Below are 8,899 nucleotides of genomic sequence, written 5' to 3'. Positions count from 1 at the left end.
CTGACCTGAAACAAAAGTCTAGCAGCTTAAAAGAAAGGTCTTGGTGGACTTTTTCTCCACCAGGAGGGGCAACAGTCCAGACAAACTCAAGGCCAGGTCAGGACATGTTTGCCTAAAAGTTGTGGGTTTGTCAGCTTCCCCATCATTGTTCAAACTGACAGACCATAAATTAGAGGAGCAAGACTCCCTCAAAGATGCCTGAAGTTCTCTGCCTGTGTTACTGGGTATGGTACCAGTAGTCCAGACCTCATTCCAGGACCCAGAGGCAGGCAGATCTCGGTGAGTTTGGAGGTTAACTTAATCTACACAGTGAGCTCCAACTCAGCCTGGGCTATATAGTGAGCTCCTGTCTCAAACAACCAACCACCCGACCTTCAAAGGGACTTCAAAAAAGGGCTCCTGAAGACCCCTTAGATCTGCAGAGGGTCTTTCTATGTGCCCTATACAGGGTTTTAGACCCAAGAACAAGGGCTGAAGTGCATATTTTACATAGCAAAGCACATCTAGCTTCCAGGTTCTCCCAGCATCCCTCAGTCCCTACCTGGCACACCATGCTGCTATCCTGAACTTTCCAGTCCAGCGCTGGGCTGCCCTTTACCCAGATAATTTGGTCTCTCCACTCTTCCTCCTCTTCTTCCTCTTCCTCTTCTTCCTTCTTCACTCTCCTCCCCTCCCTCTTGTCTCTCTTCCCTCCCTCCCTCTGCATACACTCTTCTCTCTTTTTCCACTCTCCTCTGTCTCAATCTCCATGGTGACTTCTCTGGCCCACTTCCTTGGTACCAGTGAAATCCGCCTGCTTCTGCCTCCCAAGTGCTGGGATTAAAGGTGTGCGCCACCACTGCCCGGCCCTTGTGCCTTTTTTAAAAAAAAGATTTTATTTATTTAATGTATGAGTACCCTGTCACTGTCTTCAGACATATCAGAGGAGGGCATCTGATCCCATTACAAATGGTTGTGAGCCACCATGAGGTTGCTGGGAATTGAACTCAGGACCTCCTTAAGAGTAGTTAGTGCTCTTAACCACTGAGCCACCTCTCCAGCCCCCTACTTGTGCCTTTTAATTCTTTCCCTTTCCTCCCCCAAAAGACAGGGTTTCTCTGTAGTGGTGGAACTCACTCTATACAGTAGGTTGGCCTCTATTAGAAATCTGCCTGCCTGTGTCTACCGAGTACTAGCATTAAAGAGGTATGCCCCTCATCCCCTCCCATCCCCATCCCCACTCCCCACTGCCTTTTAGTTCTTTACTTGGCAGAGAAAAAACCTAAAAGGTAACTCTGGTTTACGTTGTCAGCTTGGGCAACTGGAGACCCTGTTTTAAAAACCAAGAACAAACAAACAGAAATAACCAGTTATCGCAAAGGGAAGCAAAGCCAATAGTCCCTTTATTCTACTAGTCGTTTTTGAGGATAAAAAACAAAGGCCACGGGCTGGAGAGATGTCTCAGTGGTTAAGAGCACCAACTGCTCTTCCAAAGGTCCTGAGTTCAATTCCCAGTACCCACATGGTGGCTCACAACCATCTGTAATGGGATCTGATGCCCTTTTCTGGTGTGTCTGAAGACAGCTACAGTGTGCTCATATACATAAAATAAATAAATATATTTTTTAAAAAAGGCCACCACAACTGGAGGCATTTGAGTTCATTCTCAGTACTCCCGGATTTTTATAATTATTATATTACTAAGGATTAAGACAAAGCTCACAAATCATTTTTTTACAATGACAAAAAAATTACACTCACTTGAGAATTAGGATTGTAAATTGGAAAAAGAATTACGCAATCTTTCTTATGTACTACCTACTTCAGAATTTAAAAGCAAGAGCATGGTGATTTCACTGGATACAGTGACTTTCTTCTGAATGTCTGGGTTTTAAGAAAATAAAGTTCTAGCTGGGCGGTTGTGGCGCACGCCTTTAATCCCAGCACTTGGGAGGCAGAGGCAGGTGGATTTCTGAGTTTGAGGCCAGCCTGGTCTACAGCGTGAGTTCCAGGACAGCCAGGGCTACACAGAAAAACCCTGTCTCGAAAAACAAAACAACAAAAAACAAAACAAAACAAAAAGAGAATAAAAACCAAGTGCAGGTCCTGTCTCCAACACAACCGTGGGTAAAGTTTATCCTTTAGTCACACTTGTGGAGTGATGGTCTGTTTGTTTTTGACCTTGAACTTATTCCTAGAACACTGTTGAGGCAAAATCTGGTATCAATCAATGCTCTTGTACTGCTATCAAATGTACTGTTACATTTGATACCAGTATAAGATGTATAAGAGAGTCTCTCTTAAGTATCTTTACAGTAGTCATATGAGATGTTGGATGCCTAGAAATGGTGGCTCATGCCTTTAGTTCTCAGCACTCAGGAGGCAGAGGCAGGTGGAGTCTGAGACCAGTACTATAGGCTGGCTGACTCTTGAAAAGGAGCCGGCCTCCTGAAGGAGAATTCTCCTGTTTCTGCCTACCATCTCACCCATAGGAGTACTAGGATTACAGATGCCTGCCATAGAATGCAGCTTCTTACATGGGTTCCAGGTATCAAAGTTAACTCTTCAGGTTTGTGTGGCTAGCATTTTTATCTTCTTATATGTACTCCACCAGGTGGCCTGCAATTCACCATGTAGTTCAGGCTGGCTAGAAACGCAGCCATCCTTCTGCCTCAGGCTCTCCAGTGTTGAGATTATGGGCATGTATCATACTCAGGCTCATCTGATTAGGGTTTTGACAGAGTGCTTCTATTTGGGTTTTGTCAGCAGTGTGAGCTGAGGGCACAGCTCCATGCTGAGCTTTTGAAACTGGACTTCTTGACTACACTCCAGGAGATTTCAGGGTGCGTCAGAATGAAGGAAAGTTGGAATTAATTAAGAAGAGAATTTAACACAGGTCTACACATGGTAGAGGGGTGGGTAATAAGCAGATAGGGAATACAATTGTACACACCCAAGCAGGAATGTGGGTTTCTCAAGAGAGTCTCCGTTAAGTATCTTTACAGTAGCCACATAAGATGCTGGATGACTGGAAATGGTGGCACACACCTTTAATCCCCGAACTAGCACTGGAGGCAGAGGTAGGTGGAGTTTGAGACCAGCCTGGTATACAGAGCAAGTTCCAGGACAGAGAAACCCTGTGTCCCAAACCGAACCAAACCAAAAATGTTGATGTCATCTGAAGTTACATCTCATGGGGTTGCTAAGAAATATAAATGTGGTCATAGAGTGGCTCCTGATGTGCTTTGGATAGGATTGAGGTTGATAAAGTAAAATCCTGGGTCCCAAGGGTTGCATGGAGCTTTAACTGTAAACTTTTGTTTGTGAAACTCTCAATAATTTTCAGGCTTGTAAATGGGAAAGAAGTAACCCTGTATTCTAAGGTCATATAGACTCGGGGTTTAAGCATGGCCTATTGGTATTTTAATATTGCTATTTGAAAGTATTTCGGCATAAAAGAAGTATATTGCCTCTACGTAGCCAGTCTTCGCAGCAAATGTCAGTTGCACTGGAATTCTTGACTTTCAGCTGGGGAGGGGCCCCTTTCTCGTTACCTTTTTCAGTCTTTCTAGCTTGCCTCAATGTTTGCAACTTTTACAGTTGGTTAAAATACTCAACACCAGAATACTGAACCTTGCTCTGTGCACAAATTTGTGAGTTTTCTGTTAAGCTGAGTGCTTGCCTCTGTTCCTCCTACCACCCATTGCTCCAGTCCAGTATGGCCCCATGCGCTGTGTCGGTCTTATGTTATTCGTGGGTGTGCGACAGTGGACAAGACGGGGCTAGACAGGAGGGCAGAGCTGGGCTTCAATTTCTATCCAGTAAGGGGCCTTGAAGCAGCAGAGAACGTGACAAGGTTGGCGGAACCACGACTGCATTTTCTGGGACTGAGACGAGAGCCTTTACCAACATATGGCGAGGTGATGCCATACCAAGCAAGGTAGAGTCCAGCGCTGATCGGCTAGCTACTGGCTTATCCCTTAGCCAAGAGCGTCTGCCTCCGAGCCATCTATCCTTTAGCGCCCCCTTCTTGTACCTCTCTTTCGGGCTCCCTTGGAAGCGTGAGTTAGCTTCTCAAGCGTGGGTGTTTCGCCCCCATCAGAGACCAGGCCCCTTTTTCCCAGGCATAGCTCGCAGCAGTAAGCATAGCATCAACTCGAGATTTCATCTGCGAGGGGTGGAGTCAAAAGCTGGTTGGTTCGGGGGCGTCGTATGGGACCGGACTAGGGCCCCCGGCCTCTAGAAGGGCAGTTTGAGGAAGGACCACGGTCTAGGGCGGAGTTTTAGGTGGACTGACTTGACGGTCTGTGGGCAAGGCGGACGGGGCGGGGCTTAGGGCTGGGGGCGGGGTCATGCTTTTGTGTTTCGTGCCTAGGCGGTTCCAGGGCGGAGTCAAGACCTAAAGGTCCTGGCTCAGAAAGCACTGCTCTGGGCGGAGCTGAGTTACTGAGGGGCCCTGCTGTGGGCGTTGGATAGAGGCGGTCCTGGCAAAGGCGTGGTCTAAAAGGGAGAGTCTTCCTTTAAGGCGGACCACGCTGCAAGCTACAGAGATGTGCTATGGAAAATTCTTCCAAATTCCAAACACTTTACAAGTGCTTTTAGTTTCACAACTCTTGAGTTTTATTTTTGCACCTTGTTTAGAAACAGAGATGCTGAATAGCGCGAAGTTTGATGGTCTCCACTCCCAACACTTCACAGGAAGCTTCTACCAGAATTTGAGGATTCTGCAGCCGTTCCCTCTGCTTATAGGTTCGCACCTATGTATCACCTCCATCTTGTCTGCAGGCTGCGAAAATCCTCACCTCTGTTCCTAGGGAGTGGAACACAGAGTGGCCTTTTCTCAGCTGCGAAGCCTAAGGCTCTGGAGCCAGACAGGACTTAAAGGAAGTGGCAAGTTCCGGCCTTATCCTGGGAAGAAGGGCTCCAAAGCTCACGTGGGTGTGGCCTTGGCCTGACTTCAGAGCCCAAGGTTTCCTTAGGCCCTAGGAATCATATTCAGGGTGGGAAATAGTAGAACACTGGCGGAAATATGTTCTAAAAATACCCTTCAAGAAAGGAGAGATACAAAGGAACATTGTTCCTGTGCAAAGGAATAATGACTTATTTCTACTGGTATGGTAAATCTATAAAGCTGAATGGATTATAGAATACTCATTCCCAGCACACCTGCTACTTGGGAGGTTTTTTTTAAGAAGCAAAGCAGAAAAACCGAACAATCTGTAGAGTGATCCCGCCCCATGTGCGGAAAAATACGAGAGCAGTTTTAGAAAGAGAGACGTGATAGGCAAGCAACCTGAGAGATAATTGAGCCTCCTTTTGCATGGAACAAGGTTGGGAACCAGCCCAGAGAGAAGATAGGAAGTAGGTAGGTTCTTGAAGGCAGCCACTTCCACTCACTCAGAGGCATATTGGTCAAAGCATCGGAGTATATCTGTTCACATGATTGACACATTCCTGAAGGGATGGAGGTCCTAGGGCTAGGGCACCTAGCCTTTGGAGTTTCACTGCCCCTTGGAGCCCTTGTTGGTCTTGTCCCTCCTGATCCACAGTGAGGCCACTGGGTCCTGGTTAGCAATAGATGCCTCTCAATGCACTTTGGCCCTAGAAAGGTGCCAAGAGCTTTCGCTGGAGAAATGAGGAAGGAGTGGTCCACAGGGAAGAGTCATTGCCCCATGTGGCACAGGCCAAAGTTCTCTGCCTAGAAAGGCAGGGCAGCACAGTCAACACCAAGGAGGCTGGGCCACACTTCACAGCAGGGCCTTATTCACAGTGCCACTTCCACCTCAGCTGCACCGAGAACAGAGGCCAGAGGGTGCAGCAAGTCTAGCAAAATAAGGTCTGCAATACTAGGTCGTAATATGCTAATAAAGTAGTAATAAACACAAACAAGTTGATGTGTGTTTGTGGTAGAAAGTGTGAAAGAAACAGAGTAACGTGAGGAAGAATCAATGAATTAACTTTACATGAACAGGAACATCAACTTGTGAACCTGAGTTTCCAGCATTTTCATAGTTTTCTAGTTGAAATTTCATGTGTTTCAGTTTCTTTGTTGTTCTGTAGAGTGAAAAATTATAAAGGCCATTTTATGAAATATGTGTAAATTTTTCGCCTTAGACCTTGGGCAGAAAAGTACCTGCCAGCAGGTTTGGGTCCATCTAATTAGTTACAGAGGAGGGGGAGTTACAGGACAAAGGCCTGTTAAGAACATCCCAGAAACTGACTGGCCAAGGGAGGAACTACACCCTGCCCCCATGGTACGGCCTACTAGTGTTCAAAAAAAGTAAAAGAACCAATCCTGTGCACCCGCGCGAAAGTTCGCTTTTTCCCCACCCTACCCATATATAAGCTCTAGACCCCTGAGCCACGAGGTCAGTCCCTCTATCCCCTATGTGAGATATGGGGATATGGGCTGGCCCAGAGCTCTGATTTAATAAACCACCTCATGTGCTTTACAGCAAGACGGTCTCTCGTGTGTCCTTTGGGTGCGTGCTATCCTGTAACTTAAGTGGACCTCCTTTCTGGGGAGTCCCGGACCTTTCAGTTCATTATAAGCCTTTTAAAAATATTCTCATGGACTGTATTCTTTCTGTTTGTTATTTTTGTAGTGTATGGAATGGATCCCAGACCCCTAGTTTGCTATTCTGCTGTTGATTTGAACTCAGCCCCAAAGCACAATTCTGTTTATTTTGTTTCTAGAGACAGACTCTCACTCAGCCTTACCTATCTTGTGGAAGGGTCCACATTCAGGGAAGGGAGTACAACTAGAGCTGGTCTTACACCTCCAGCTGGAGAGAAAGTGAGCCAGGCATTTTAGATACCAATCCCCAAGACTGACCAACAGCCTTGGCACTTTTTCTGATGGTGTCCATTAACTTCACCTCCTATAACTGTTCTGAGAGGGAAAATTTAAAACACACACACACACGCGCACACACACACACACACACACACACACACACACACACGGAGAGAGATATCTCTTTTATATCCCAAACTGCAAACCATTTAGATGTTCAATAACATGAAAAATCTGAATAAACATATTTTATTTCATCCACTAAAACTTATGTTTCTATCCAGCTGGAATCCCGGAGTTCAGGGAGCCAAGGCAGGAGGAACACGGCAAGTTCCAGGCTACCGTGAGCTATTTAGTAAGTTTAAATGTCCTTTTGTCTCACACAATGAAAGAAGAAAGAAACAGGATGGGAGAGGGGAGCCTGTGACATTGACAGGCACAAAGACATCTGATAGTATGGGTCTTCATTTGGCTTCAACCTTTGCTGCTTCTCTTATTGGATACTTGACACTGTATGTCCATAGACTGAAGATGCTAGGTACAAGGGTTCTACTTTCTTTCTTAGAAAAACAAACCACATTCCCCAGGCTTCTTTGTCACATGGTATGGTTATGAGATCAGACAGGTGAGGGGTGGGGTACCCTCTATTCTTCCCTTGTTCTTTTAGAGTGTGGATGAAATACTACTGAGCAGCCATCTTGGAAGAGAGGAGTAATACTTTCCTGCTGAAGGACTACACTTCCCAGCTTCCCTTGCAGACAATAGAAGTAATCTCCAGCCCTATAAGGAGCTACCCCCCATCTCCCTCCATAGGCTCTTTGGCCATCCACATGTGTAGGTGATAAGAAGCTCTGTGAATAAAGAATGTGATAAGTGCTGTGAATAAAAAATGTGATAAGTGCTGTGAATAAATGTGGCCCCACTCAAGGGCAGACCAAGCCTGTCTTTCTGGCTCTTGTCTCTCATCAGTTGCCTTCTAAGATAATCTAACAAAGGGATCAAGATGTAGTTCTCAGGTACTGTACCAGTGGCATACTTCCTACCATAATGATAATGGACTGAACCTCTAAAACTGTAAGCAAGCCCCCAGTTAAATGCTTTCTTTTATAAAAGTTGCCTTGGTTATAGTGTCTTCACAGAAATAGAACGGTAACAACTAAGACATAGTTACACTGCTGGTTCTCTCTCTCCCTTCCTCCCTCTTTCCCTCTCCAGTTTTCTGGTTTCTTCTCTTTGGCCCCACCCCCACCCTCCCACAGTTCAATCCTAGAGCCTGCTATAGCCCTAAAGCTGAAGTAGAGGCTTGTAATTCATCTGAGAACCCTGAGCAAGTATATACCAACTCAATGCCTGAATTGTAGGAGAGTAATACATGGTGACACTGTTGAGGAGGTGACATTGGGTGCATCCTGGCTGCCAGCCACCCTGTGATAGATACTTTCAGAGATCCTGCCCTGACTATCAACCTTGTTCCTGTATCCGCAGCTTCACAGTGGTTTTCCTATTTGTCCCCTGACATGTGTAATGGCATTTGTACCTCAGTGTCCTTGAGGGAGAGGCCATCCACTCCCTGCCAGCCTCAGTATCCTCAGGCTGCGAACACACATTGATTACTCTAAGGCTGCCCATAGCCTTCTCCAGCAGCTGTCTCAGTGCAGCTGCATAGCAGGGCTCACAGTCTCAGGATCCCAGGCTTCAGGTCATCACAGGAGTCCAGGAATGAGAAGACAGTTCCTTTGAGGAATCTTTCTTGCTATCCTTTCGCCTCTTTCTCCTCCGTGGAGTCGACAGTACATTTGGAAGGTCAGGAATGAACTCTGCAGATGTTGTGGGGACAGGTGGTACTGAGTACCTGTCTATTAAGGTCGTTTATGTCACCATTTTCTCTCGAAGCCAAGTGTCATGGACTCTACCTTGCAGCCAGGGCATCTATGCAGGGAAAATGATAGGAAATCCAGGAAGGAGCTCTAGCGCCCTTTTGCCTTCTAGCTCCGCCCTACCCTTGAAAGGAAGGTGTTGGGGTCGCAGGACACTGGATTTTCTTGGCGGGTTTGCTGCTGGCTCCTCCCCAGCATACTAGGGCAAGCAATCAGAGGAGTGGGCGGGGCAAATCACACACGGAAG

This window comes from Arvicanthis niloticus, chromosome 1 (genome assembly GCF_011762505.2).
Source record: "Arvicanthis niloticus isolate mArvNil1 chromosome 1, mArvNil1.pat.X, whole genome shotgun sequence".
NCBI classification, from domain to species: Eukaryota; Metazoa; Chordata; class Mammalia; order Rodentia; family Muridae; genus Arvicanthis; species Arvicanthis niloticus.
This window is presented reverse-complemented; position numbering follows the sequence as displayed.